Below are 26,945 nucleotides of genomic sequence, written 5' to 3' on the forward strand. Positions count from 1 at the left end.
AGAAGCGTAAAGCAGTCTACAATCTCATATTCCACCATGGAGGCTGAGTACATAGCCACGTCAGAAGCATCTAAGGAAATAGTCTGGCTAAAGAAGTTCTATTTGGATCTTGGTGTTATTTCAGAAATGGATAAACCGCTTGTGTTGTTTTGTGACAATACATGAGCGATAGCCAACTCGAAAGAACCTCGAAGTCACAAGAGGAGTAAGCATATAGAAAGGAAGTATCACATTATTCGTGAATATGTGGCCAGGGGAGATGTGAAGGTTATAAAGATTGCATCTGAAGACCATCTTACGGATCCGTTTACAAAGACACTACCAGAAGCTACATTTGATACGCATATCAAGGAAATGAGATTAGTATAATTAAGGCATTAGTTTCAATTAGTGAAAGTGGGAGTTTGTTGGGGTTTTATGCCCTAATTAAAACCTAATTTCTTTGTAATCTCATTTATCATCAATAAAAAAATAGAAATCATTTTTTGATTTGGTCAATCACTTTGCTCACATATTTTATTTTCATGATTATTTGTTTGATATAAACTTCTATTGAATCCCGAGCATATAGCTAATCATATTTATAGTGATGTAATCACAGTGGAATATAAATATGATTATATGTTCAAAATAAGTTAGTCCTAAGATTAGTCAGTGCACATGATTTACACTGACTTGCCAATCGATGATATGATCTACTTACACATTACAGTGTTATGTTCTTTCCAGAAAATTAGCAAAGTAGATAAGATTGGATGTATTTGTTACATGGGACAAGACCGATATTGACAGTTGATAGGATAAGTAAACATATCATTATTATCTATTATAGTCATATCATATAGTTGATCATAGGTCAATTCAATCTCAATTCTGAGTGGTTAGTATTCTAACTTATTGTATTATTTGAGTTCTTTGACTTGTTCGTTACTAGCTTACCCTTCGGACTAGCCCATACTTACATCTTGGGAACTCGGTAGTATAATTAAGTGGGAGTGTTAATCATAGATATGAACATTTATAGCTTCTGATGAAGAAGTGAAATGATGGTTTCCTTTTAGTTTGGTTCAAGGTGTTAAATGATAGAGATCTAATTTTAGTAATTAAATTATTTTACTGAAATATCATTTACAAGGAACTAAGTGTTTTAATGATAAAATACAATGAGGGGTAAAACAGTATTTTAGTGCCATCTCATTGTAGACTGTCTATAAGGATTGGGTGACAATTATGGTTGTAACAATGGATAATTAATAGTGTATCTATATTTGTTATAGGGTGTTCTATGAATTAAAGAGTGCAATTCCGAGTCTATAGTGGAGTTACGAGGAATTAATAAGTTAGTAAATTTATCTGTTAGATTTATGATAACTTATTGGAGCTTGATTTCATAGGCCCATGGTCCCCACTGTACCTTGGATAAAATCATCTAGATAGTCTCAATTAATTGATTTAACTATCAATTAGAATTATCAAAGTTGACGATGTCAATTTTGGATAGTTTTATAGAGTTATGTAATTTAGAGAAGAAAAGAGAAATTAATGCAAATTTATTAATTAAGATAAATTGGTATCTAAATTAATAAATAAGTTTAAATCAATGTCCAAATTATAAATAATTAATTTGATAAAGAAATAATTTTTTAATTAATTAAATCAATTATAAATAAAACAAACCTTGCTTTTAAGTCCAATGGGCTTATAATCAAATGGGAAATTTCACGGGCCTAAAGCTCATGATAATTTCGACCTAGGGCTTCAAATTGGCTATTATTTTATTGATTTTTTAATTAAATTAAATGGCCTAATTGAGTCTATAAAATGAATGCTTAGAGAGAAGTTAAAAAACAGAAGTTACATAAGTTTAATCACTGGTTTTCTGATAGTTTTAGATTCTCTCTAAACACAAGTCATTTTCTAAGCCTCTTTGTTATTTTTTCTTCTTCTCTCTGTATCTATCTCATGTGTTGAGAATTTCACACTCTAGTCTAGGTGATTCTAAGGATACTTTGGAAGACTGTGAAGATAATAGAAGATCGGTTCAGTTTCTTGATAATACTCTGCGACAGAAAGGATACAAGAGTTAGAGAAACTGAAGGAATGACTCATTCATTCCACTGTGTATACTGTTAGTATTCTTATCTTTGAATTCAATTTTAGAAACATGTTCTAGGTTATCTCATATTAATTTGTTTAAGGCTATTTAGGATTTTTACCCCCCGAACTATTACCACTACCGTATCGTGCCCCCTAATTTTTTCAGGCCGTTAAAAATTCCCCCCGAAATATTCACAGTAATGTAAAGAAGGACTTCCGTTAACTTTCAACACATGTGGCTAACATAATGCTGACATGGCTCTTTACATGCTGATGTGTCTTGGCCATGTCAGCGCCATGTGTGTAATTTTATTGTTTTTAAATAGGGTTTTTATTTTTTTTAATGTATAAAAAATGGTTTAATTTATTAATTCTATTTTTTAGTGTTTAATTCATTAATTTTTATTATGATTATAAATTTTTTAATTTTAAAATTATTTTTAATTTAAAATTACACACATGGCGCTGACATGGCCAAGACACATCAGCATGTAAAGAGCCATGTCAGCCTTCTGTTAGCTGCATGTGTTGAAAGTAAACATAAGTCCTTCTTTACATTACTGTGAATATTTCGGGGGAAATTTTTAACGGCCTGAAAAAATTAGGGGGCACGATACGGTAGTAGTATAGTTCGGGGGGTAAAAATCCTAAATAGCCTTTGTTTAATATTAGATCTACATGAAAATAAATAAAGATCATGTATAAGTTTCCTAACACTCTGATCTACACCTCGGTAGCGAAATGACATCCTATCTTACTTCCCAATTGTTTAGAAAAGCTTAGATTGGAAAAGCTTTTATCCCAAAACTGAAGTATTTTCTCTCTAGAGTAATCTTAGCAGCTTGGAGGCTCTGAAGAATGCTTGAATGATGAGTGAAATGGCTGAGCACTAGGTCCTATTTGTAGAGTTCAAGGAGTGAAACTAACCCCTTTTAAAATAAATAAATGAATAATAATAATAATTGAAAAGATTTGAATTTTTCGTTTCAACAGATGCCCATAACTCAGTCAAAAATGTTCAAGAGCAAGTCTAAGTGGTTAAGGGTTGTTTCTACCTCGGATTCCATGATGTTTCAAAAACTAACCCAAGGGCTGATATATTGCCCTACCCTAGGCGATATATCGCCTAAGCCTATGCCTCGAGCCTTCGTGGTTTCGTTTGTGCGAAGTTGACGTGTTTTTTCCGTATCTTCCGTAGGCAATATATCGACCCCTATAGCTGCGATATATCGGCATAGGTTGATATATCAAACACGTTTTTGCACTTTTTCAACATATTTTGATTTTTTTTTTTAAACAACTTTGACTGAGTAAAACCTGATCCTAACAACTGCTAGAATGTTCTAGAGCTTCTAGATTTATCCTTTATTAAATTATTCATCCAAAATGCTTAAATCCTTAATTAACATGCTAGTGACAAGTGTCACGCTCTTAATAATTTTATCTAAACCTTAGGTTATAATAAATATTATTTCTAGGACCAGCTATATTATTCAAATCTTATGTTATAATCAATATTTCTAAACTATAGGTTAAACTTATAAAATCCATAACTATTTCTACAAGTTTCCAAATAAATCCATAATTATTTCTATGAGTTTCTGCTACTGCTACTACTACTGCTACTGTTTCTGCTACTGCTACTGCTGCTGCTACTGCTGCTGCTGGTGCTGCTGCTACTGCTGCTACTACTACTACTGCTACTACTGCTGCTGCTACTACTACTGTTGTTGCTACTGCTACTCCTGCTAATGCTACTACTGCTACTCCTACTACTCCTACTCCTACTGCTGCTATTACTGTTGCTGCTGCGGCTACTACTACTGCTGCTGCTACTACTACTGTTGCTGCTACTACTGCTGTTGTTACTGCTACTGCTACTGCTGCTACTACTGATACTACTGCTATTGCTACTACTACTACTACTGTTACTACTACTAAATCCCAGCTCGAATAACTCCTGTAACTGTCCCTTCAACTCCTTCAGATCTTTCGGAGCCATTTTGTATGGTGCCCTCGACACTGGTTCTGTACTTGGTGCTAACTCAATGACGAACTCGTTCTTGTGGTGTGGTGCGGTGGGAGTCTCGCTAAGTCCTCAGGGAACACATCTAAGATCTCACATACTAATCTGGTCTCCTCCAGTCTCACCGGCATGACCCTAGTGGTGTCCACCACACTAGCAAGGAATCCTATACAACACCCTAGTAATAGTTCTCTAGCCCTCAATGTTGATATCATGGGAATGCGGAGTCCATGCACGGTGCCAACAGAAACGAAGGGGTCCTCACCCTTAGGCTCAAAAGTTACCATTTTATTCTTCCAGTATATAGTTGCCCCATACCTGACTAACCAATCGATCCCCAAAATCATGTCAAAGTCATCCATACCCAACTCAATCAAGTCCACTGATAGCTCCCTGTTGTCCACCATCACTGGCAATGACCTAACCCATCTCTTAGAAACTACCAGCTCCCTTGTAGGCAATAAAGTCCTAAACCCCACAGTATAATAATCACAAGGCCTACACAATCTATCAATCACTCTGCTAAAAACAAATGAATGTGTAGCACCAGAATCAATCAATACAGTATATGGGATGCCAGCACTAGAAAGCTGATCTGTCACCACCTAGGGACTAGCCTCAGCCTCTGCCAGAGACAGGGCGAACACTTGAGCTGGAGTCAAGCTGTCTGCCTTCCTTGGTTCCTCTTTCTTCAAAGTTGGATAGTCTTTCTTGAGATGTCCAACCACCCCGCACAAGTAACATGCTTTCGCCCGACATTCGCCCAGACGACGCTTCCTGCATCTAACACACTCTGGGTAACTCTTCCATGTCTTGCTGCCGCCCTGGGGGCTGCCCTGGACACCCCGGTCACTCCTATCAAGATCACTAGTGGTCAAGGTGCCAGGGGTCTTCCTCTTTTGCTCACTAGGGCCTCCGCCCCTACCAGATCTCACAAATGGAGGCACTGCCCTCTGTACATCCCCTCGTGCAGCGCTCTCCCTGCATATCTTGTCTCTGCCTCCTCAGCTGTGAGGGTCTTCTCAACCACTTGGGCATAAGTAGTCTCCTTAGGTACTAATGTAATCCGCACATCCCGGGCTATCATAATATTCTGCCCCTGAGCAAACCTGTCCTGCCTGGTTGCATCTATAGCAACTAGATCAGGTGCAAACTTTGGCATCCTACCAAATTTCAGGGCTTACTCAGTAACTGTCACGCTGCCCTATACCAAACCGGTAAACTCGTTCACCTTCATCGCCCTAACGACATTATTGTAGTATTTCTAGTTGAACAAGAGTTTAAACTCTTCCCAACTCATGGTAGAAACAACTCGAGTCTGGGATGCCACCTCCCACCATATACAAGCATTAACTCAAAATGTAATGGTGGCACAAGCCACTCTGTCATTACTTGCCACCCTCATAAAATCCAGGATGGAGGTAGTCAGGCTCATCCACTGTTCAACCTTAAGTGGATCTGGTCCTCCCTCAAAGATTGGAGGATGTTGTTTTCTAAATCTCTCGTACAGCGGCTCCCACCTGTTCTCAATCTCAGGCCACTGTATGACTGGTGCCAAAATAGGTGGCAAGTCTGGTGCAGCGTTCCCTGGCAGAACTTGCTGTCTCAGAAATCGAATATCTTCCTCTTGACTCTGAAGTCTAGCTTGCATATCAGTAAGCATCTGCTACCAGTTCTTAGGGACTAGTGGAGGGTTCTGACCCTGATTATCATCTCTAGCCTCGATCTCAGAGCTAGCTAGTCGAACTGATCGCCTTGTAGGCATAACTCTTCAAGTATATCTATAATCAATGCTCAGCTGATAACATGTTTTTGAAATCACACCACAGTCCAATGCAAATAACCAAGCAATAAACAATCATAATGCTAACATGCATTCCAACAATTATCCACAAACAGTAGTAATGCCAATAAGCATGCCTTATCATATACATATAACAATCAAAGCTAAACCCTAATCAATATATATCACGCTTCCTATTAAACAGGAAAATAAGACATTAATATTTCATCTAAACAGTATACATATAATCACATACATAGTTACCAAACCCTGAGTCGAGCTTGTCTTTAGTGGTGAGTGTACATTCCTAGCCAGTCTTCAAGAACCCTTAAACCTAGACCGCTCTGATGCGAAGTTGTAACTAATAACTCTACAAAATAGAGTTATTTTACCATATTTTATATGATAATTGTTGCTTAGTTCTTGAGTTTTTAATTGATTTATTAAGTTTTTAAGTAATTTTTAATTTATTAGTCTTATCATGATTTTATATATTTTTGTATGTTTTTATAGATATTTTATTATAATATGTTGGAGTTTAATTATTTGAAATTAGTATTGTTAAGTTAGAAGTAAAAAAAATGAACTTTTGAGCTTAAATGTTAAAGTAAATTAAGTTTTAATAGTATTTTCATGGAACTTATGTTGTATATTTTATTATTGAAAATATTTACTTTTAATTTAATTTATGTTTATTTTTAGGGAATATTTTGTATTTTTGGGCTCTTGAAAACCAAGAGCAATGAAGGAAAGGAAAAATAAATAAAACTAGAGAATAAAGCAAAATATGGCATTTTTTAGAAGGAAAAGAAGCTGCCCAGGCCCACACCTGCCCAGGCCCGAAGCCCAGCCCAGACCTGCCTGCCAGCTCTTCCGCCAGTCCACGGCCCAGCTCTCTCCAGGCCCACCTGAAGCTGCCTCAGCCTGCCCAGCCCGTGCCTCCCTTCTCTCAGCCAACGGCCCAGCTCGCCTCCACACGCCCAGCCCAGCCCAACCCGAAGCTCCTCAGCCCAGCCGCTTAGCCCACACAGCCCACTAGCTAGCCCAATCTGCCTGCCACCTCTTTGGTTTTCTTGAGCCCAACAAATGCATCCTTGTCCCCTTGTCCCACAATGCCAAAAAATGCCACTTTTTTACCCAATTTTTCCACATATTTCACCACAAATATCATCATTACACCTTATAATTTACCTCTATATGCCATATTTACTTTATTTAATTAATCTAATCAATTTAATTAATTTAAGTTGATTATTTTAATACTCTCATTTTGGCTATAAATATGCAATTTCAAGACCATTTTTGGGTAACCATCATCTTTTCTACTATTTCTCTGTCATTCTCTCTTCCATTTTAGTGTTTTTCAAGAGAATTTTCAAGTGTGTATTTTATTTATTTTGTAATTTCTATTCTAGTTATGTGCTTCTAATCTTTTTCATAAGATTATTAAGATCATGATGAAGCAACTTGTAACTAGGTAATATTTATGTTGTATGTTGATTTCCCTTGTAATGCAACACGATTTATGGATTTTTCTTCTTCATATATGTCTTTTATCTTTAATATCTCATATTTTGGATTGTTAGATAATATTGCACTTTGTTCTTCATTTTGCAAAATATAGTATTCTTTGTGTAAGATGTGTCATTAAATTGTACACATCCAATGCTTAGAGCAAAAATATTATGTTTTGCCTTATAAATAATGTATTTGATTTTTTGTTGTTTCATTAGGTTGATTCACATTAAATACTTTGAAATTATATTTTTTTTGAAAAGTGAAGAAAAATTCTATCTTTTTAGAAATAGTTTGTGCTTAAAATTATAAATCTATTTGGTAAATGATAGTTTAACTTATTTTAACTATCACTAAAACTTGGGAATCAATATACTAATACGTATTATTAAACTTACATTTTGTGGATTCTAGTATCTTAATAATCTTTCTTTTACAACTTATTTTCAAATCATAATTGGTTTATTTTTATTATCTCAAATAGCTTTATTTTAAATCTTTTAGTTTATGTTCATGACATTAAATCTCATCAATCTTTGGAGCTAGGTTAGAATTTATTAATTTTGGTTTAAAATAGTTATCTTTTTTTATTTTAGACAACTTCTTTGGGTTCGACATCCTTGCTTACACAATCACTATTCTATATGAACGATTCATGTGCTTCCGATATAAATATTTAAAACATACCTATTTTGGCTCCATCAAGTTTTTGGCGCCGTTGCCGGGGAGTTGCAAGAAAAGAAACAAAATTTATTTCAAGGTTAGTGAATTCTTCTACTAGTTATTTTAATTTTTGCACTTAAAAAAACTATATATACAAAAATATATATTTATATAAAAACTAAAAAAAAAATTTGGGACGGTTCTACTGTTATATTATTTTATAATATAATGTAATATTATATTATATTATAATATAATGTTTTAGATTAAATAATTGTGACAAAGAGTGTCACATATTGTAACATATAATAGAGAGTTACAATATTTAGATATATGATAAATATCCAAATATGTAACATATTTGGTGTTACAAATTTGTAACTTCCAAATATTACCCTTTATTGTGTAAATTTGTTGTTACAAAATATTGAGATGAATTTCATAAATGCATATGTGAAATGGTTGTTAGAGATATGATTTTAACCCCAATAATGTGTTTTGGGGGTTACAAAATCAATTGGGAGGGTTTGGAACCGTTTGGAAAAACAGCACAAATTCATGTGCTGAAATTAGTCAGTGGCCACAGCCACAGAATGTTGGTGCCCGCGGCCTGTGGGACAGAGAGCAGTGGCCACGGCCACTGATGTCCCTGGTCGCGACCACAAAGGTTTTTCTGACCAATTTTTCATTTTTTTCCAATTTTGTTGAACGGCTCCAAAAATCCAAATAACTCCCAAATCTCATTTTTAATTCCATAAACATCCAATTAATCATTGGTAACAGCCATGTGGTTGGTGGAATTTGAATTTCAAAGGGTGTCTCTAAACTCTATAAATAGGAGTCTATTGCTCACTTGAAAGACACAACTTTTCTATCCACTAGAACACTTGGCAAGAAACACCTTGAGGCTTGATTATTCCAGAAAGCATTTCCAAAATCTGTGAGAGATCCTTAGTGCTTGAGTTAGGGGGAAATAAGGTTTTGGATAAAGGTTTCAAACCTTGTTCAAGTTGGTGATCCCTAACACTCTTCACTTTAGTTGTGTGAGTGAGAGTTTCTTATTGTTTTGTTCTTGTTCTTATTTTTCTTCTATTGCTTCTCTTCTCATCATTCTTGTTATATTTACTTGTATTTTTGTTTAGAGTATCTTTACTTCTTTTGTTCCAAACACTTCCATTTATTTGTATATTTTTCTTAGAGTTGTATTTCACTATTCTCTTCTTCTATTTCTTCTTTTGTTTATTTGTATTTTCAGTTGTAGAGTTGTAACACTTTATTTAATCAATCCTTGTCTATTGTATTTTTTGCATAGAGTTGTAAATTTCTTACTACTTCCATTAAGGCAAATATATATTTTCCTAACATTCAAAAACTTAACCCTTGTTTATTTTAATGGAAGCTGAGTCCATCAAGATTATGAATCAAGACCTAGTGAGGTTGGATAGGTTTGATGGGTCCAATTTCACTAGATGGCAAGACAAGGTGAGATTCCTTTTGACCACTCTCAAAATCACCTACATTCTAGAATCCACTCTAGAACCTCTCCCAACGCCATCCGACAAGGACACTCCCGAGGGGTTGAGAAAATAAGGAAGAGGGAAGAGGACAATCTCCTTTGTAGGGGTCATATCCTCAACGCGCTTTCCAATAGGCTCTATGACCTCTAAGCTGAGACCAAATCAGCAAAGGAGATATGGGACGCACTTGAGACAAAGTTTAAGGCGGAAGAAGAAGGTACCAAAAAGTTTTGATATCTCAATACTTTCATTTCAAATTTTTTTGTGATAAACCTATTCTTCCACAAATACATGAATTGCAAATAATTGTTAACAAATTGAAAGTGTTGAAGATTGAGCTTCTTGAGGCCTTTGAAGTTGGTGCTATAGTGGCTAATTACCACCAACTTGGAAGAGCTATAGGAAAAGAATCCTTCATAAAAATGAGGATTATTCTTTGGAGGAAATCCAAAAACATATTCGAATCGAGGAGGAATCGATATGTAGAGATAAACTTGTGGAGGAGTCTAATGAAGAGACTTTAAAAAAAATACGGTGTCACAACTAAAACATCCCAAAAACAAAGGGAAAAAGAGTAACGAGAAATCCTTGGGTTCAAAAACCAACCCAAACAAGTTTAAGGGCGAGAAAGGTCCTTGCTTTGTGTGTGGGAAAAAGGGTCACTATGTTAGAGAGTGTAGGCATAGAAAAGACCAACAAGGACCTAAGGTAACGCAACTCAAGAGAAAAACATAGTTGCTACCATTAGTGAGCTGAATATGGTCCAAGGAAAGGTGAAAGGATGGTGGTATGATACATGTGCCACCATCCATGTCACCTATGACAAATCATTGTTCAAGACCTTTGAAGAGTCAAAGGGCAACCATGAGATTCAAATGGGCCATGAGGGAAAATCCAAGGTACTTGGCAAAGGTACCATTGAAGTCTTTTCACCCCCAGCAAGAAAGTTACATTAGTGAATGTACTTTATGTTCCCGAAATGAGTAGAAACTTGGTAAGTGGTGATTTGTTTGGCAAGCCCAGCATTAAAGCCGTTTTTTAGTCCGATATTCTTACCAAATCAAATGTATTTTTTGGAAAGGGGTACTCTTGTGACGGTATAATTAAATTGTGCACCAATGATGTAACTTTCAATGTTATCAATAAAAATGCTAATTCCGCCTATATAGTTGAGTATGATTCTTTATTTTTGTGGAATCTTAGACTATCTCATATAGGTTTTTCAACCATGAAAAGAGTAGTAAAATGTGGTATGATTGCATGCAATATTAAAAACTATGGTAAATGTGAAACATGTGTTAAGGAAAAAATGATTAAGAAACAATTTCCTAGCGTAGAAAGATCATCTAATTTACTAGATTTAATCCATAGTGATCTTTGTGAGTTAAATGGTGTTTTAACTAGAGGTGGTAAGAAATATTTTCTTACTTTTATCGATGATTTTAGTAGATATACCTATGTGTTTATTTTAAAGCATAAAGATGAAACTTTTGATGCTTTTAAATTATATAAATTAGAAGTTGAAAATCAACTAAATAAAAAGATTAAGGTGCTAAGAAGTGATAGAGGAGGAGAGTATTTCTCTAATGAATTCAATACATTTTGTGAAGAAAATGGTATAATTCATGAGTGCACCGCACCTTATACACCACAACACAATGGTGTTGCCAAAAGGAAAAATAGGACTTATCTAGAGATGATAAACTCTATGCTGGTGTTTTCTAAGTTGAATTTCAACTTATGGGGTGAAGCGTTATTAACCGCTTGTCACATTCTTAATCGAATACCGATGAAGAAAAATGAGATATCTCCATATGAGTTATGGAAAGGAAGAAAACCCAACATATGGTACTTCAAAGTGTGGGGGTGTCTTGCATATTGCAAGAAAAACAAACCTAATAGAACAAAGTTAGGTTCAAGAGCCATAAAGTGTACTTTTGTTGGTTATACCAACAATAGTAAAGCTTATAGGCTATTAGACTTAGAGTCTAATATTGTGATTGAATCTAGAGAAGTTGAATTTTTGAGAATATGTTATGTGACAACAATTCTCAAGCTTCAACATCTCTAAAGGAGAATTTGTTATATGAGAAAAATTCTCAAGCTTCTACATCCAAAGTTGATTCTCAAGAGGAGAATTCTCAAAAGAATGTAAAGCAACCCTTTGAACTTAGAAGAAGTCAAAGGCTTAAAAAGAGAAAAGTCTAGTAGTGGATGAGATAGATTCTCAACGAATTTCATTCTACATGGTAGAAGGAAATAGAGAGGAAGACATTAGGAAAATTTCTATTGTACTTATCGTTGAAGATGATCCTAAGACTTATAGAGAAGTTATGCAATCAAGAGATAATGCATTTTGGAAAGAATCCATCAATAATGAGATGGATTCCATTCTTTCCAACAACACTTGGGAATCGGTAGATCTCCCACCGGGGTCTAAGCCAATTGGGTGTAAGTGGATATTTAGGAGAAAATACCACACTGATGGCACTATCCAAAACTTTAAAGCTAGATTAGTAGCTAAAGGGTTTAGGAAAAAAGAGGGTATTGATTATTTCGATACATATGCGCCTGTTGCAAGAACAACTTCTATAAGAATTTTGTTCGCTTTAGCTTCTATACACAACTTGTATGTTTATCAAATGGATGTCAAAAAGAAATTCCTTAATGGTGACCTCAATGAGGAGTTCTATATGGAACAACCCGAAGGGTTTGTCCTACCAAAATATGAACATAAAGTGTGTAGACTTGTAAAATCCTTATATGGATTGAAACAAGCTCCTAAGCAATGGCATGAGAAATTTGATCAAGCCATCATGTCTAATGGGTTTAGACATAACAATGGAGACGAGTGTTTGTATTCCAAAACTTGTAAGGAATATGTGATCATTGTTTGCTTATATGTGGATGACATGCTTATTCTAAGTGATAGCATGAAAGGGATAGAAGAAACGAAGAAGTTTCTATCATCAACCTTCAAGATGAAAGATCTTGGAGAAGTTGACACCATACTTGGCATCAAAGTAAAGAAACATAGTAAGGATTTTGCGTTGGGGCAAGCCCACTATGTTGAGAAAGTATTGAACAAATTTAACCATCTCAAGGTTAAAGATTCAAATACTCCATTCGATCATAGTGTAAAACTAGAGAAGAATGAAGGAAGAACAATAGCTCAATTGGAGTACGCTGGTGCTATAGGGAGTCTAATGTACATTGCCCAATGTACTAGACCTGATATAGCATTTGCGGTAAGTAAACTTAGTAGGTTTACAAGTAATTCTAGTGTGGATCACTGGAAGGCGATTGGAAGAGTCCTAGGTTATCTCCAGAAAACCAAAGGACTAAGCCTTTACTACTCCAAATTTCCTTCAATCTTAGAAGGATATACAGATGCAAGATGGATATCCAATCTTGGGGACAACTTGTCCACAACTAGTTGGGTATTTACACTTGATGGGGGTGCAATTTCTTGGGGTTCCAAGAAACAAACCTATATATCTGATTCCACTATGGAAGCAGAGTCTATAGCTCTAGCTGCTACCGGCAAAGAGGTTGAATGGTTAAGGGATCTGTTGATAGAGATACCCCTAATCAAAGAGAATGTATCCACTATATCGATACATTGTGATAGCCAAGCGACATTGGCTAGAGCATACAGCAGAGTGTATAATGGGAAGTCTAGACACATTAGTCTAAGACATGGAGATGTAAGAGAATTGATTCAAAGAGGAGTCATCTCAATATCCTATGTGAGAACAAGTGGAAATCTAGCGGATCCTTTCACTAAGCCACTAACGAGGGATTTAGTGGCTACATCATCTCAAGGGATGGGACTTAAACTCCCTAAAGAGATTCACAATTGATGGTAACCTATCTTAAACTAGTTATTTAACTAGTGTTAGGTTCAATAGCTAACAACAAGTCAATAAAATGAATATTAGTTGTACTCAAAACAAGTCCCATCTGAGATATTGAGTACTTGTGAGTTACCAAGTTGAGGGTTAAAACCGAAAGGTTTTTTAATAGAATTCAGTCTTGTGAAGACAAGTATTTTTAGTAACAAAATACTGTAAGAATTCTACCTATATGGACCTAGGGGTGGTGCCGCCTCTCATGAGAATTTGGAGTATTTTCAAGAACGTCCATGAATGGAAAGTGCACATGGCTATTAATGGTGCAAAGCGAGACATAGAGGTCTCAAGTGAACATCACAAAGGTGTGTGTGCCATCACCGGTTTGTTATCATGAAAAGATGGTTCAATGCCTAGTGCAACCAAATTTTCGACAAATTTTGTGATAATTACACTATAGTAAAGTTCAAGTTGAAAAACACTTTACTTTATGCACTAATGCAATGACTACTATAAGAGATAGTTCTTATTTAATCAAGTGGGGATTATGTTATATTTTAAAATATAATGATTGATTAAATAAGTGTAACAATAAGATAACTATTTAATCTAGTGGGGGAATGTTATATTATTTTATAATATAATGTAATATTATATTATATTATAATGTTTTAGATTAAATAAATGTGACAAAGAGTGTCACAAATTGTAACATATAATAGAGAGTTACAATATTTAGATATATGATAAATATCCAAATATGTAACATATTTGGTGTTACAAATTCTGCTACAAATTTGTAACTTCCAAATATTACCATTTATTGTGTAAATTTGTTGTTACACAATATTGAGATGAATTTCATAAAATCCATATGTGAAATGGCTGTTAGAGATATGATTTTAACCCCAATAATGTGTTTTGGGGATTACAAAATCATTTGGGAGGGTTTGGAACCGTTTGGAAAAACAGCACAAATTCATGTGCTGAAATTGGTCAGTGGCCGCGGCTTGTGGGACAGAGAGCAGTGGCCGCGACCACTGATGTCCCTGGTCGTGGCCACAAGGGTTTGTCTTACCAATTTTTTAGTTTTTTCCAATTTTGTTGAACGGCTCCAAAAACCTAAATAACTCCCAAATATCATTTTTAATTCCATAAATATCTAATTAATCTTTGGCAACAGCCATGTGGGTTGGTGGAATTTGAATTTCAAAGGGTGTCTCTAAACTCTATAAATAGGAGCCTATTGCTCACTTGAAAGACACAAATTTTCTATCCACTAGAGCACTTGGCTAGAAACACCTTGAGGCTTGATTATTCCAGAAAACATTTTCAAAATTTGTGAGAGATCCCTTAGTTCTTGAGTTAGGGGGAAATAAGCTTTTGGACAAAGGTTTCAAACCTTGTTCAAGTTTGTGATCCCTAACACTCTTCACTTTGGTTTTGTGAGTGAGAGTTTCTTATTGTTTTGTTCTTGTTCTTATTTTTCTTCTATTGCTTCTTTTCTCATCATTCTTGTTATATTTACTTGTATCTTTGTTTAGATTTGTAATCTTTATTTCTTTTATTTCAAACACTTCACTTTATTTGTATCTTTTGCTTAGAGTTGTATTTCACTATTCTCTTCTTTTGTTTATTCGTATTTTCAGTTATAGAGTTGTAACACTTTATTTAATCAATCCTTGTCTATTGTATTTTTTTCATAGAGTAGTAAATTTCTTACCATTTCCATTGAGGCAAATATATATTTTCCTAACATCTACCACCCATAAAAAAAACTTACTTATATAGTTATATTTATTGTTTTTTTAGTTGACAGCACTTGTGCCTCCTATCAATCTATCTTTTAAATTTTTATAGTTGATGGCACTTGTGCCTCCTAATTTTGTTGTAACTTTGTTCCTTGCATATCTTTGTTAGTTGACAGCAATTTTGCCTCCTAACCTTTATTGTAATTTTCTTTATTTATCTTGTTGTTATTTATTATTTTTTTTTTTTGCAAGTTACTAGTTGATGGCAATTTTGCCTCCTAGTCTTTTATCTTATGTTTTAGTTGATGGCACTTGTGCCTCCTAACTTTTACCTTATTTTTGTTATGGTTGAAGGCATGCTATGCCTCCCTACTCTTGCTTAATTTTTGATAGTCTTATTTAATTTTACCTTTTTTTTTTCTTTGATCATATTATTGTGAAAAAATACTTGAAAAAAAAAGAGAAACCTAGATCTTGTCCTTTCACCATAAGCAATTTTTTCTTAAAGGAAATTTGAACAAAATTCTCAATCCGCCTCTACTAATTAACCTCGGGGAGTTGTTAGTAGTGTGCGAGTAAGTGGAATCAAATATGTCTGGGGACAAGTAAACCATAAAGATTATATTGTTGTGAAATCTCTAAAAATTCTAAGTATGCTCTGTGGTTGCGGTTTTAACTGATCTTCCACATCAGACAATTGTTTGTTTGAGATCATCTTTATTGCCTTGTTTGTGAAAATTGTATGCATCATTGGGAACGTAACTCTAAAAATCGATTAGTAAAAAGACGTTTATCTTTGTTTGAAATTGAAAGTGTTATTAAAAAATTTTGCATCATGGAACCCATTGCTAATATTACTAGAAATCCTGTTGATGAAAATGGTGTGCCTGAAAAAACATTGCTTGAGTATTTTGCACCTATTTCATCTAATACTCCTTCATGTATTGTTCTTCCTACCACTTCTGCTACCCATTTTGAGCTTAAGCCATCAATCATTCAATTGTTACCATCTTTTTATGGGTTAGATAGAGAGGATCCTTACATGCATGTCAAAGATTTCGTAGAAATATGCTCAACATTTAAATTTCAAAAAAATTCTGATGAGTCGGTCAAACTAAGATTGTTCCCTTTTTCATTAAAAGAAAAATCAAAAGATTGGTTAAATTCCCTTCCCACGGGGTCTATAACTACATGAGATCAACTTTATAATAAATTCTTGCTAAAAAAATTTCCTGTGTCTAAAACTGATAGTCTAAGGAGAGAAATCTCCGAGTTTTTTTAAAAAGATAATAAAGAGTTTTATGAATGTTGGGAAAGATTTAAAGATTTATTATTAAAATGTCCTCATCATGGTTTTGAAAAATGGAGACTTGTAAAATATTTTTATGATGGTTTGACTCCCTCTAATCGTCAAATGATTCAATCTATGCATATTGGAAATTTTTAAAAATTTCAAGGACAAGAGGCTTGGGACGCCCTTGAAGATTTTTCTGTCAATTCACAACAATGGAATTATTTTGATCCTAGGTCTAGGTCAACTAATTCACCAAAAAGAGGAGGAAGGTATGAAGTAAAAGATGAATTAGACTTAAGAACATCCTTAGACAAATTAGCGGGAAAAGTAGAAGCTTTAGCCATAAGCCAAACTATAAATTCTCCAATACAACCAAGAAAAGATGTTTGTTCTATATGTTCTAGTTCTTGCCATAATGCCCAATCATGTCCTTCCTACCAAGAAGCCTTTTCTGAGGAGGCCAATGCTCTTCATGCTTATGGAAAACCAAATGATAGACCATTTTCATCCACTTATAATCCAAATTGAAGAAACCATCCAAACTTTTCATGGAGACAAAACCAACCTCAAATGAATCAAGGGCACCAATACAACACGCAAAATCAAACTCATGCCCCACAAAATCAACCATATCCTCAACAAAGGAAACATTCCTTAGAAGATACTTTACAACAATTTATGCAATCCACTCAACAAATCCTACAAAATTAGTCTTAATCAATTACCAAACTCGAGACACAAGTAGGACAACTCGCTACTGCTTTAGCTGATAGAGAAAAATTAACATTACCTGGTCAACCTATCCCAAATCCAAAAGGTCAATATGAGATAGGAAAGTCTAGTCATAATGGAGAAGTAAAATCAATTTCAACTCTTAGGTCCGGAAAGGACATTGTCAAACCCGATTACATACCCAAGGTTGAAAAAGAAAAAGAAAAGCGTAAACCTTCTAGTTCTAATTCCAATGACTTTTCAAACAAGGAAACTCTAATCCATCCTTTCATTCCAAAAGCCCCATTCCCACAAAGATTACTTCCAATTAAAAAAGGCGGCCAATATAATGACATCTTAGAAGTTTTTAAAGAAGTTAGTATCAATATCCCCTTCATAGATGCCATTAAACAAATCCCTGCCTACTCTAAATTTTTTAAGGATCTTTGTACTATAAAAAGAAACACTAATGTTCCTGAAAATGCATTTTTAACTGAACAAGCTAGTTCCATTATTCAATATAAAAGTCTTGTTAAATATAAAGATCCTGGGTGTCCCACAATTTCACACATTATTGATGATCATTTTATTAACAAGGCTTTACTTGATTTGGGGGCTAGTGTGAATTTATTGTCTTATTCTATTTATATGCATCTTGGTCATGGTGAACTAAAACCTACTTATATAACTCTTCAATTATCCAATCGTTCCGTGAAAATTCCTAGAGGCATTATAGAGGATGTTTTAATCAAAGTTGATAAGTTTTACTTTCCTGTTGACTTCATTGTTCTTGATACTCAACCCGTGGAAAATGTGCATGCTCAAATTCCTATCATTTTAGGTAGACCATTCTTAGCTACATCTAATGCAATCATTAATTGTCGTAATGGTATTTTGAAATTATCTTTTGGAAATATGACTGTTGAATTGAATGTTTTTAATGTTGCTAAATATGTTGAGTGTGAGGAATTGCATGAAGTTAACATGATAGACAGTATTTGTGAAGATGATGGAAATGACTTACTTGACTTTTGTGAAAAAATACTTTGGTATGAACTTGCATGTTGATGATTCTAATGATGATGTGAATTCTTTTCTAGAGTGTATACCCTTAAATGAAACCAAAGTTGAGCCTTTTTCACCCTTAAATCACGTTCAATCAATTTGTGAGCCTCCAAAGTTAGACCTTAAACCTTTGCCAGATTATTTAAAATATGCTTTTCTAGGAGAGTTTGAAACCTTACCTGTTATCATAGCATCTGCCTTAGATAAAGAACATGAAGATAAATTGTTAGATGTCCTTAGAAAATATAAAGAAGTCATAGGTTGGACCATTGGAGACATTAAAGGAATTAGCCCATCCATATGTATGCATAGAATCCATCTAGAAGAGAATGATAAAACCTCTCGGGAATGTCAAAGAAGGCTAGATCCAAATATGAAAGAAGTAGTTAGAGAAAAGGTCATTAAATTATTAGACGTAGGTATCATTTACCCTATTTCTGATAGTCAATGGGTTAGTCCAGTTCAAGTTGTGCCTAAGAAGTCTGGGATCATAGTTGTTGAAAACGAGAAAAATGAATTAATTCCTACTAGAGTACAAATGGAGTGGAGAGTGTGCATAGACTATAGAAAGTGTAGTGCACCAAAAAAATTTTTTAGATTATTTAAATTTTGTGCTTTATTTGATTTAAATGTTAAGTGTGATGAACTGTTTTATTTAAGTGTTGTTATTTTATTTAATTGTTTATTTGTTTTATTTGATTGTTTGTTATTTTATTTAATTGTTAGAAATGTTTTGGTTAATTAATTTAATAAGTGAATAATTGTGTAACATGTTATTTTACTATTAGTGTTACATTTTATTTAAGTGTGACAAATGAGGTAATTATGTGAGCTATGGTGGAATGCACTAAGGTGCATGATAGATAGTAATGCACCCTAGTGATTTAGTGTGTGTTAGTGCATGGTAGCATGGTGCACATGTGTAGATTTTCTACACATTTTATGTTTCCTTATTTTAGATTTTATTTGGGTTAATTTATTTATAAAAAAAAAAAAAAAAGAAAAGGGAAATAGGGAGTTGGGCGTGTGACCTAGTGTGAAAGGAATAATTTCCTTAAGATGGTAAAAATAAAAAATTGAAGACCATAATCATTTGGGGATAGGCATGATCATATTTTTACTCCTTTATATCTTTTCAAAATAAAGAGAAATTAAGAAAAATAAAAGGGAAATGGAAACTTACCTTATTGTGTTAGGGGAGACTTTATGGGAGGATTTGTGATAAAGGGGCTATGAAAGGAGAGAAGAGCCATTGCTCTTGTGTGTGTGGCTGTCGTGACCTAGAGAGAGAGAGAGAGAGAGAGAGAGAGAGGAAGAAAGAAAGAAAGGAAGAAGGAAGGAGAAGGTGAGGAGGAACCCCTCCTAGAGTATGTCTTCTTGTTTTCTCTTTTGCATAATCTCTTTATTTGATAATATGATATTGATTTGTGTTATTTTCTTGTGTGTGTTTGGGTTCTTCCTTCTCCTCATGGTGGCTTTCCCATAAAAACCCTAGGCTTGAACAAGGGTGTGGAGTTTGGGTATTGATCTTTTGTGTTCTTGATTTTTACAATCAAGAGAGGTAATGGTCTTTTCCTTAGCCTTATATTGTTTTTGGTGGGTTGTATATGAGGTTTTGCTAATGGTGCTAATGGTTGATTTTGGTAGGATTGATGTATAGGATTTGGATTTTGTGAGAGTATGATTTGTGTTTAAGGGTTGTGATGTTGATTTTGCTATGCATATAAAAATTGTAATAATCTATGAATACTTGTATGGTGATTTCGGCCTAGGTACACCCAAGGGTGTTCTTGATATGTTGTGTGATTTACAATATATTTGAATCATGTTTTAGGACCTATGATATATGGGTAAGAGAATAAGTGGTAATCTTGATATGTTGATCATGAAATTTTGTTAGATGCATGTTATATTTTGAATGATTAAATTATAAGATGTATGAAAATAATGATAGAAACATGTTAGGTTAATATAAGGCATATGTGAATATGGTGCTTATAAATTACTATATGTTATTTCATTGATAGTGTTTTGTTGGTTTTCATGGAATTGCAACAAATGGTTTTAAAAAGGATTCATGTGAATATGTTAGTGATATTAGAATCATGCATATTATAAGAGCATAATGAGATTTTAGGCATGAATGATTTTATGTCATTTTTAAGACAAAAGTTGAGTTTTACAAAGAATTAAGCTTGCTTTTTTTTTTCAAAATAATTGGGTAAAAGTTGATAAAAAGATGAGTTGCATGCATAAATAATGTTCTTGATGAATGTGTTAATTTTTATGAAATTAAAAGAGGATTTTAAGTCTCATGTTATGATATTTTACCCAATTAATTTCCTACAGAATTTTTATTGAATTTTGAGAAAAAATGAGTTTATAAAATTGAATATGGTGATTTTAATGATAAAAAAATGGTTGCTGGAATTTTGTAATAAAATATGAAGTAAGTTTCACTAAAAATGAATTTGAATAATTTTTGGAATAAATTATTTTTCCTAAGTTATGGTAATATTGAAAAATGATATTTTAATGGTATGAATGCATATTTTGATAAATAATGATTTTTCTTTATTTTGATTGAGAAAAATATTTAGACTCTATTTATTTGTGATTTTTGAATAAAATAAATGGTGGCTGAAAGTTTGTTTTAAAAAGGTTAACAATTGTTATTAAATTGTCACATATGGATTTTTGCTACTTAAAAACTAAGTCTTAAATAAATTAAATCAAAATGTATTTTTTTTTTCCACACTTAAAATATATTTTTCACATCATTTATGTAACACAATGACAAAATATATTTTTCTAAAGAAACATATTAAAATAGGTATTTTAATTAAATCCAAGCTTGTTGGGTAATTCTTGATAAATTAATATTTATTTAATGAAAATGTCACATATTTTATTTTGAGATAAAATAAAATAAAATAAAGTTTTTGAGAAATTTAATCAACTTAGAAATTTTAAGAAAATAAAGCATGTAATATGTCTATTGATTTTAAAATAATAAAAGAAATGTAGAATTTTCGTTTTTGAAAAACGTCTTTATTACGCAATGTTCCCACGTATGCATGTTACATGCAAATCGACTTTTACGTCCAAAATCATGATTATTATTCAACTATGTGATTTTTATAAAACAATCATGTTAGTAAAATGGGTAGAACGAGCATTATTCTTTTTGTCGATAATTGCATGTTTAATGTAACTGTTATCATGAGTGCATGGCCCATGCACACATGAGTTGTATGGAAGGGCAAAATAGTAATTTTTATGAACCTTAGAAACGTTATTTTGATTATGATATAGGCTCGTTGAAAGATTGTGAAATTCTTAGCTTGGACCTGAGGTAAGGAAGTTAGATAGATTCTATGATTTTATGCTATGAATGGTAAGACTGTTGTATGAATGATTTGTTATGAATTATGAATGCCTTATTGTGATGATATGTTGAATGTGATATGTGTATGGATGTTAGATACATCAAACAGATTTCGATGTCAGATACATCGAATGAGTTACTAAGGACATTGAGACGTAGCTCACATCAAACAGATTACGATAGATACATCAAACAGATTACGATGTCAGATACATCGAACGAGTTACTAAGGACATTGAGACGTGACTCCTAGGGCGGACGCGCCGAGGTTATTCAAGGACCAGTGATCTCCTGTTTACCTCATAGGGTGACATGGACAACTAGCGTTCCATGCTCATCATGTATGCTGTATGTTTGTGATATGATGATATGTCACATTTATGTTATGATATGATGATATGTCACATTTATGTTATGGTATGATGATATGTCACATTTATGTTATGATATGATGAAATGTTACATTTATGTTATGATATGATGAAATGTTACGATTATGTTATGATATACCATGATGTTTTAGATGAACGTTAGTGTTTGGTTGTTTGTTGTTTTTCTTACTTGCTTATTTGCTTGTACTTCCTTACTGGGCTTTTAGCTCACCCCCTTACTTTCCTTCCAGGTAGCAAATAGGTTTTCTCTATGGCACGCGTGGTGACGTGAGGAGTTCTTTCATCATGGGGTGTATGGCGTGGGGCAAATCCTATGGACGATAAAACGATCAACGTAGAACGCCATTTAAATTATGTTTTGTTTTTAAGAGACTTTCCTAAAATTATCAGTGGGACTCTGTATTTAAATTATTTGGTTTTTCTTTGAACTTTGCATAAAAACCTATGTTTTATTTTAAACTTATGGCGCCAACTTGCATGATTTTAAATAAGTCCCCCTGAGACTTTAATAATGGATGGTATTCTTTTATAAATCATGTTATGCGAATGTTTTGTAAGTATTAGTCTAGGGCGTTCTTTACAGAAAGCTAAATAATGTTACTAGAAAAGATCATTTTTCATTACCCTTTATTGTTCAAATGCTTGAACGTTTAGCTGGCCATGCATATTATTGTTTTCTTGATGGGTATTCGGGATATAACCAAATCCCTATTGCCACAGAAGATGAGAAAAGACTACATTTACTTGCCCTTTCAGGACTTTTGCCTATCGTCGCATGCCTTTTGGATTATGCAATGTAGCTGCGACTTTTCAAAGGTGTATGATTTCAATTTTTTCTGACATGGTTGAAAGATTCCTTGAAGTGTTTATGGATGATTTTTCTGTGTTTGGTTCTTCCTTTGATGAATGTTTGCACCATCTTTCACTTATTTTAATTCGTTGCAAAGAGAAAAACCTTGTGCTTAACTGGGAAAAATGTCATTTTATGGTTAAAAAAGGAATTGTTTTAGGTCATGTAATCTCATCTGAGGGAAGAGAAGTTGATAAAGCTAAAGTTGATCTTATTTCAAAACTCCACCCACCTAAAACTGTGAAAGAAATTAGATCATTCCTAGGCCATGCCAGTTTCTATACAAAATTTATAAAAGAATTTAGCAAAATTTCTCGGCCTTTATGCCATATACTTGGAAAAGAAAATGCTCTTGTCTTTGATAATAATTGCCATGTTGCCTTTGAAAAATTGAAAAATTTATTAACTACTGCACCCATTATTCGGCCACCTGATTGGAAAATACCTTTTGAAATAATGTGTGATGCTTCTGATTATGCTATAGGTGCTGTCTTAGGACAAAGACTTGAAAAAATACGTCATGTAATTTACTATGATAGAAAAACTTTAAATGATGCTCAATTAAATTATTCCACAATCGAGAAAGAATTGCTTGCTATTGTTTTTGCATTTGAGAAATTTAGATCTTATTTGTTAGGGTCTAAAATTATTGTCTATTCTGATTATGCTGCATTAAAATATATCTTGTCGAAAAAAGATGCTAAGTCTCGTTTGATCTGTTGGATCCTACTTTTACAATAATTCGACTTAGAAATACGTGATAAAAAGGTATCTGAAAATGTTGTTGCTGATCATTTATCTAGATTAGTTGTTGAAACTATACATGAATCCACTCCTATCACTAGAACTTTTCCTGATGAACAATTGATGCATGTTTCTTGCTTTCCTTGGTATGCTGATATTGTTAATTATTTGGTCAGTAATGAAATACCATCTCATTGGTCTAAGCATGGTAAATCTAAATTTTATTCTGAGGTGAAATTTTTTATTTGGGATGATCCTTGTTTAAATACTGCCCTGATCAAATAATTAGAAGATGCATTCCAAATTGTGACCAATCTAAAATCATATCTTTTTGTCACGATCATGCATGTGGAGGACATTTTAGTGGTAAGAAAACAACTGCTAAAGTTTTACAATGTGGTTTTTATTGGTCTACTATCTTTTGTGATACATATGTTTATTGTAATGCTTGTGAATGTTGCCAAAAGTTAGGAAATTCAACTAAAAGAAACATGATGCATTTAAATCCTATTCTTATTATTGACATATTTGATGTTTGGGGCATTAATTTTATGGGACCATTTCCTATCTCTTGGTAATCTTTATATTCTTGTTGGAGTTGATTATGTGTCTAAATGGGTCGAGGCTATTGCATGTCACACTAATGACCACAAAGTTGTGCTTCAGTTTTTCAAAGAAAATATATTTTCCTGTTTTGGTTCACCATGCGCTATCATTAGTGATAACGGTACACATTTTTGTAATAAGCCATTTGAACATTTGATGAATCATTATGGCATTACGAATAAAGTCTCAACACCATATCACCCACAAACTAGTGCTCAAGTTGAAGTGTCTAATAGGGAAGTTAAGCACATTTTAGAAAAATCTGTGAATCCAACTAGGAAAGATTGGTCCTCAAGACTCACTGATGCATTATGGGCATAACGTACCGTGTACAAAACGCCCATTGACATGTCACCCTACACAATTGTGTATGGGAAGGCATGCCACTTACTTGTTGAGTTAAAACATAGAGTCTTTTGGGCTATGAAGCAGTTAAATTTTTCTCTAGACAAGGCGGGCGAGAAAAGAAAACTTAAATTGAATGAGCTAGAAGAAATTAAGAATGATGCATATGACTATTCAAAAAAATATAAGGATCGTATGAAATTTACCATGACAAAAATATTTTGAGAAAAGATTTTTCTCCAGGTTAAAAAGTCCTTTTATACAACTCTCGTTTGCATTTATTCCCGGGAAAATTACGCTCTTGGTGGTCTGGTACTTACATTGTTCGTATTGTTTTTCCACATGGGGCTATCGAAATTGAAAATCCTAACAATGGCGATATTTTTAAAGTTAATGGACAAAAATTAAAATCATTTTTATAATTAAAAATCGATGAAGTGGATGAAATCCTCCTTGAGGATCCTATTTACCAAGTTATTTGATTGCTTGAAGTAAATCTTGGTAACTTGTGTTTCTGTGTTTTATGTGTTTATTTTTGTGTGCTTGTTTTCGTGTTTACTTTTGTGTGTTATACTTTTTTTAAGTGTTTCTTGCTCTCTTGACGTTGCACCACGATGTTGTACGACCATTCTAAACTCTAACCTCTTGTCAATTTAAATTTATATTTATATTTTGACACATTGAGGACAATTCTTAAATTAAGTTTGGGGGTAGTGAGTTTAATAGTTGGTTACCGTTCATTATGTTGAATATGAGGGTAGAATTGTGTTAAGTTTGTTTTGCAAAAAAAAAAATATTTGTTTTATAGTGTTTTGTTAAAAACAAAAAAAAATTTCGGTGATATTTTTCATTTTCAATGATAAAAATCTTGATTGAGTTCGAGTTTATTTCTCGTAAAAATATGAATAATTTTTAAGCTTTGTCTTTAATTATTGGGTCAATTTTGCTTGTAACGGAAATTACATTTTTTATAACAAGAACACTTTTATTTCCTACAAGTTTAAGTGAAAAATAATTTTTTTTGAAAACCTCTTTTTAAAAGCGAAATTGACAAGTTAATTAATCACATAAGCTAAACTTTTATTCATAATATTTTTTTATAACTATTTTCAATGTGAAATTTTTGAGAAAATCCTTTTTATATCACCAATAAATAATTGTGTGTTTTAAATTTTCTTTTGCTTGAGGACTAGCAAAACTTTAAGTTTGGGGTGTGATAACTCTACAAAATAGAGTTATTTTACCATATTTTATATGCTAATTATTGCTTAGTTCTTGAGTTTTTAATTGATTTATTAAGTTTTTAAGTAATTTAGAATTTATTAGTCTTATCATGATTTTATATATTTTTTTGTTTTTGTATAGATATTTTATTATAATATGTTGTAGTTTAATTATTTGAAATTAGTATTGTTAAGTTAGAAGTAAAAAAGATGAACTTTTGAGCTTAAATGTTAAAGTAAATTATGTTTTAATTAGTATTTTCATGGAACTTATGTTGTATATTTTATTATTGAAAATAATTAGTTTTAATTTAATTTATGTTTATTTTTAGGGAATATTTTGTATTTTTGGGCTCTTGAAAAACAAGAGCAATGAAGGAAATGAAAAAGAAATAAAACTAGAGAATAAAGCAAAATATGGCATTTTTGAGAAGGAAAAGAAGCTGCCCAGGCCCACACCAGCCCAGGTCCGAAGCCCAGCCCAAGCCCGCCTGCCAACTCTTCCACCAGTCCACGGCCCAACTCCCTCCAGGCCCACCCGAAGCTGCCTTAGCCTGCCCAGCCCGTGCCTCCCTCCTCCCAGCCAACGGCCCAACTCGCCTCCACATGCCCAACCCAGCCCGAAGCTCCTCAACCCAACCGCCTGGCTCACGCAGCCCACTAGCTAGGCCAATTCGGCTGCCAAGCCACCAGCCACCTTATTGGTTTTCTTGAGCCCAACAAATGCATCCTTGCACCCTTGTCCCACAATGCCCAAAAATGCCACTTTTTTACCCAATTTTTCCAAATATTTCACCACAAAAATCATCATTACACCCTATAATTTACCTCTATATGCCATATTTACTTTATTTAATTAATCTAATCAATTTAATTAATTTAAGTTGATTATTTTAATACTTTCATTTTGGCTATAAATATGCAATTTCAAGACCATTTTAGGGTGCTTAATTTTTGGGTAACCATCATCTTTTCTATCTCTTCCATTTTAGTGCTTTTCAAGAGCATTTTCAAGTATGTATTTTATTTATTTTGTAATTTATATTCTAGTTATGTGCTTCTAATCTTTTTCATAATATTATTAAGATCATGGTGAAGCAACTTGTAACTAGGTAATATTTATG

General features: G+C 33.4%; 1 non-coding gene across 1 annotated transcript; it reads right to left on the bottom strand.

Moving 5' to 3' along the window:
- Window positions 1-16,452: 16,452 nt before the first annotated feature.
- Window positions 16,453-16,559, bottom strand: LOC133820715 (small nucleolar RNA R71). Its single transcript, XR_009887116.1, has one exon. It is a non-coding gene; the product is annotated as a small nucleolar RNA R71 (small nucleolar RNA).
- Window positions 16,560-26,945: the final 10,386 nt, after the last annotated feature.

This window comes from Humulus lupulus, chromosome 2 (assembly GCF_963169125.1).
Source record: "Humulus lupulus chromosome 2, drHumLupu1.1, whole genome shotgun sequence".
In the NCBI taxonomy this organism is placed as follows: domain Eukaryota; kingdom Viridiplantae; phylum Streptophyta; class Magnoliopsida; order Rosales; family Cannabaceae; genus Humulus; species Humulus lupulus.